General features: G+C 34.1%; 1 non-coding gene across 1 annotated transcript; it reads right to left on the bottom strand.

The window, feature by feature from the left end:
* Nucleotides 1–1,298: 1,298 nt before the first annotated feature.
* LOC141568181 (U6 spliceosomal RNA) lies at nt 1,299–1,404 on the bottom strand. The gene has a single exon (XR_012491225.2). It is a non-coding gene; the product is annotated as a U6 spliceosomal RNA (small nuclear RNA).
* Nucleotides 1,405–5,994: the final 4,590 nt, after the last annotated feature.

The raw sequence follows: 5,994 nt of genomic DNA, 5'->3' as shown, positions 1-5,994 counted from the left end.
TATTTCAGCACTTCCAAATAATAACCTTGGTTAATTGTTTGTCCAGTTGATACAAATTCATAATGAATAATCCCTCTGACATCAAAAAGGTTAACAACATCATTGCGACAAGTTCGCAAACTTAATTGTCAGACCTCGTATAATTATAAAACTAAGCAAATTTTATAACAAACAATTCTTTAAAATTTGAAACAAATGAACTTAACTGTTGAGTTGATGGTATAACTATACAGAAAGAAATTATTTAGTTGTACGTTCCAAGAAATATTTGCTTTAAGGCCATAAAGAACCATAAAAAACCTTAAACCATTTCTAGTAATCATAGTATAGGTGGTAGTGTTGATATTATTGTAAGACTGATGTCTGTGAATTGGAAAGAAAATGAGTATGCTAGTGTTTTACAGAATTAGGTTTTGGGTGTGAGAAAAGAGAGATATAGATTAAGTCCAATGAGGTAAAAACTCTACTCCTGTGTTTGAATTTGAAGTACCAGTACATACTCAGTTTTTGGAGTTTTTGATTTTTTTTTTATCTTTCAAAACAATAAATTTCCCAGTTTGACTCTCTGAATAAGCCTACACGCAATAACCAACAATCACCCCTGTAGTAATTACCATGTTTCCCCGAAAATAAGACCTAGCCAGACAATCAGCTCTATGCGTCTTTTGGAGCAAAAATTTATATAAGACCCGGTATTATATATATTATATTTTACCCGGTATTACATTATATGATATTATATTACATTACATTACATTACATTATATTATATTATATCTGGTATTATATAATATTATATTACATTACATTACATTACATTATATTATATTATATTATATTATATCCGGTATTACATTATATTATATTATATTATATTATATTATATTATATTATACCCTGTCTTATATTAAAATAAGACTGGGTCTTGTACTAATTTTTGCTCCAAAAGATGCATTAGAGCTGATTGCCCAGCTAGGTCTTACTTTCGGTAATACCCTATCACTCAGACTGTGGTCTCAATATTATTTTCCTCCAAAATAAACCAGGGTTCTTTAGAGAGAAGACTGACTCCAGGTCCTGGTAAGAAAACATTCAAGATTAGCCTGGAAAATCTTGTCATACTAGACAGCAAGAAAATTATCAAAATTCCTAAAAGGACTCAGGAACCAACTTAAAGAACTTCCCATTGACCAAAGATAGAAAAATTTGAGCATCAAGAATAATACTGTAACAAATTACAATACGAATATATTTAAATTCACAAGTTCATTATGATTCTCAAAAAAAAATTATTTTTTTTAAATGTGGAGTACTTCATGAATCTGCGTGTCATCTTTGTGCAGGGGCCATGCTAATCTTCTCTGTATTGTTCCAATTTTGCATATGTGTTGCCAAAGCGAGCACAAAAACAATCTTATTGGTCATTTTCAAAGAATATTAATACAGTGATTCATTATTTTGTAAAATAGTAAGTCAAAGAATACATTAACTACTTCCCTCACACGAGAGAAATGTATTTCAGAGTAGCCTTGTAGTTAATGCAGTGCTATTTCTCTTTACAGAAGCATGCCAGCAAATAAAGAAGGAATGGTAAATTAGAATACCACCATTTTATAATCCCTAATGAGTTAGTGAGTTTAGACACTGATTGTCAATGGCTGCTAACATCAGTAAAGAGACAAAAATTCCTAATAGAAGTACATAAAACCCCTTAAACATTCTTGATAACATTGTTAATCCTGAATCTGATCAAGCTTGTAGATATAACTATCAACTTGCAAGGAATACAGAAAACAAAGAAAAATGGTAAATGACTGTGGGATGAAATCAGCAAAGTCTGTACTATGAGAATACACCAAAGTCATATGACCCACCTTTTATAAAAATAAATAAATAAATTGCAAGGAGAAAATAAAAAGAAGTAACCTATGAATTAAAAGATTTAAACAATATGTCACCCAATTACACTGTACCAACCTTCTTCAGATCCTGATTCAAACTAAGCTTAAAATAAATTGGGGGCAACTGGAGAAATCTGATCATAAACTGGGCATTTGATAATATTAAAGAATTGTTATGTTATTAGACAATAACACAATTGTCTTTGTTTTTTAAATGAGCCCTCATCTGTCACAAAGACATACTGAAATATTCACAGATAAACTGATATATCTGGAATTTTCTTCAAAGTAATGTGGGGTGGGTGGGGTACAGATGAAACAAAATTGACCATGAGTTGATAATAGTTGAAACTTAATAGCAGATTACAAGGGATTATTTTCTTATGCTTCCTATATTTGCATATGTTCAACATTTTGCACATTTACAAGCTAAAGAAGAAGAAAAACTTATACAGCTTTCACTGATTTTTATTTTTAAGATTTATTCCTTTCCTCTGCTATATCATTAACTCCCAGTTGGCTTGTAGAACATATTAAACTAATTTTTATTCCTTTCACTATTTATTGCATCATACTAGAGATAAAAATATATTGAACATCTATTTTTCTTCAGAACAATGTGCTAAAAAGAATGGAAATCACAATGAGGAGTCAATATCCCTTTCCTTGAGAACCTTGAGAAGTTTACTGAGGGAAAGAAAAAAACTATATATAGACATCTTAGGAAACTGATCCATGAATTAATTAAATAACAGTCCTCATTTTGCACAGCACATTGTATTTCAAAACCTACGTATGACCTACTTCATCAGGACTACTGTGAAGATTCAATGAGAGAATGTATAAAAGCCACTCAGCATCGTGCCTAGCATATCAGAAGTACTCATAAATGGTGGCTATAAAACCACTAAGCCTTAATCCACAGATCTCATTACTAAAACCTACTGCCATATTAAGATGAAAATTTAGGAAATGGAAGAATGCACAATAGTGACAGAGGACAGAGCAAACCATTGTGCAGATTAAACAGCAAAGAATCCCTGAAATACATCAATTTTGAACTGGGATTTTGTGAAAAGGAGGGATACAGATTACAAAAGAAGAACATCACTAACTGGGGATATTATAAGAGTCAAGGTGAAGAGACCAGCCCTAGCAAATCACATGTAACATAGTCATAACCTGAAATAAAGGAGAATAATGAAGGTGAAATTGGAGAGGTGAACGGTCAGGAGAGGTGGCGGGAAGAATGCCATGCCTTGCAGGCCACATTCAGGATCTGAAGATTAATATTTCAGGGAGAAGTACGCCTTCCTTACGCTGGAGTTTTCTTCAGTTTAAACCAAGCACTCATAGCATTTGATCCCTGGTTTCTCATTACCCATTTTCTCATCCCTCCTGTTTGGAGGAAGAATGACCTGTGTGGTCAGAAAATGTAAGAACAAAGAATGCTCAGTGCAGCTCTGCCCATTTCTTCCCTCCCTCCTTCGAGAAGCTGCCTTCCAGGGAATATTTACAATCTTGTGCTCTTCACACAGAGAGCCCTGCTCTGAACTCACACTGGTTAGAGGCAGAGAGAGCCCAGCTGACCCTCACACAATGCTACACCCCTAAAGGTAGCCACTAGCAGTGAGGAAGCTGACGCTCGGCTTCATCTACCACCCTTTTTTCTTATTTAATGTTTTGCTCGGGACTTGGGCTGAAAAGAGGACTAATTATTGAACCAATTCGAAGACTTTATTAATAATATAAGTAATAGGAATGCACTAAAGGTCCTTCACTAAAGTTTCAAGTTAATTATCCCAGTCGTTTTTTTTTTTTATTGTTTTGTTTTGTTTTTGTGGAAGAAGCAGAGATAAGATATAATCCAATTAATCTAATTATAGGAAACAAGGATTAAACCTCCAAGTTTCTGTCTTCTAAAGCAGAGGCTGGCAAACTTTACCTGTTAAAGGGATAGATAATACCTTAGACTTTCTGGGCCATGAAAGGGTCTCAGTTGCATTTTTTTAACCTTTCAAAACGTAAAAACTACCCTTAGTTTGTGGGCAGTACAAGAAAGGCCGTGAGCTACACAGAAAACACACGAGGGCCAGATTTGGCCCATCAGTTATAGTCTGCCCAACCTCTACTGAGGGATAATTCCTTTGAACAGGGATTATGTCCTTGCAAAAATTACAAAACAAATTCAAATAAATAAACATTAGCCAATATTTGTCAATCGATGAAATTGCTTAGTTAAAACCATTTCTGAGGGTCTGGCCTTTGCTTATTAATAGTGTCAGTTTTTTCAGATGTTGCTTATAAGGCCCTTATGCATCTCACACACACACATTCATACAACTATATTGGTTATTGATCAGTATAACCAGTATGTTTGGCTGCTTTGTGCGTGCAATGTTCTGCGGGAAAGTTTCATTCTTCTCACTGTTGACTATTGCTACCCGTCACCTTATATGGATTGTACAGCTAGAGAATTTTGGTGTACCTGCTGGTTCAAATGAAAAGTGAAAAAGACTGACTACTACATCAGAAATGAGGATGCAGACAGGCTTAAACATTATAGTATTAATTATTTTCTACTGCCAATAATGTCCCTAGTACAGATAAAACTTTTATATCAACCTGTATAAAATATTCAATTCCTTATATTTTCATTCATATAAATTTTAAAATTAGGCCCTCTTTCTACATAACTATAGTTACTGCATCAGTAAGAAGTTTGGATATCAAAGAACCCAACCAAAAGTGTCGCAGAGGGAGAAATTAAAACAAAACAAAACAAAACAAAACAAAAAAAACTGCAGTCTTCCTATGAGATTTGCACCCTGCAAAATTGGATGTTTAACTGCAGTTATTTATGATTTATGAGTGTTAAAATGCCTATAGGCTAAATACTAAAAAATAATTTCAGTGCTTTTTTTTATTCTTCTCCCAGTCTCATATTTGATGAAATTGAATTTCACATCCCCTTTAAAATTTACCCTTAAGCTAAGACCAAGATTAGAGATATTTTAGACTGAAGAAAAGGAAACTGTTGAGAAGGCTGAGAGGAATGAACAAAGGATATTTCTAACACAAAGCTTTTGTAACCTTCAAAAATATATAGATATTCATGCATGTAGTTTCTCTCCCGAAGGGATTCAAAGCCCTTTGAAAAGAAGAGACCCTGCAGGTGTCTCTCTGTGTATTGGAGAGCACAAGGAATACCACCTTTTTTTTTTTTTAATAGACTTTATTTTCAGAGTAGTTTTAGGTTTACAGAAAACTCGAGAAGAAAGCACAAAGAATTCCTATAAACTTCTCCTCCTCCTCCCAAAACAAACACAGCTTCCCCTCTTATTAACATCTTACATTAGCATGAGACATTTATTACAGCTGATAAATAATATTGATATATAATTATGTGAAATCCATCATTTACATTAGGGCTCACTCTTTGTGTTGTAAAGTTCTATGGGTTTTGAGACATGAATGTCAGGTATCCACCATTACTGTATCATACAGAATACTTTGACTGCCCTAAAAATGCCCTGTGCTCTGCCTATTCATCCTCCTTCTCCCTATGAATCCCTGGCAACCACTGACCTTGTTACTCTCACTATAGTTTTGCCTTTTCTAGAATGCTGTCGAGTTGGAATCATCCAGTACGTAGCCTTTTCAGACTGGCTTCCTTTACTTAACAATATGCATTGAAGGTCCTTCTGTGTCTTTTTATGGCATGGTAGCTCATTTCTTTTTATCATCAGAGCTTTTTTAAATTCAGAAAATGTAATTCCCAAAGAAAATAAGCTCTCACCGCAAGGCACTTATTGAGGAATATTAGACAATTCTGAGAGAACAGGTGAATTTCCCAGTAGAGTAAATATTTACCTGCCTAAAGTTGTTTCCATAGGTTCTTCATACAAGAAGTTGCTACACAATTTTGCTAGATAGAATTTCCAAATATAACAGCATTCAAAAAATAATGAAAAGTGGCATAAATACAGTTAACGCACATTGTCTTTCACTCCAAGTTATGATCGAAGCTAGGAACCCACAACCAGAGCAGAGCGACACAAGGGAGATAAATGCACGTGCCTATTTTCAGAGA

This window comes from Rhinolophus sinicus, chromosome 17 (assembly GCF_057876585.1).
Source record: "Rhinolophus sinicus isolate RSI-liver-muscle chromosome 17, RSI-T2T, whole genome shotgun sequence".
In the NCBI taxonomy this organism is placed as follows: Eukaryota; Metazoa; Chordata; class Mammalia; order Chiroptera; family Rhinolophidae; genus Rhinolophus; species Rhinolophus sinicus.
This window is presented reverse-complemented; position numbering and strand designations above follow the sequence as displayed.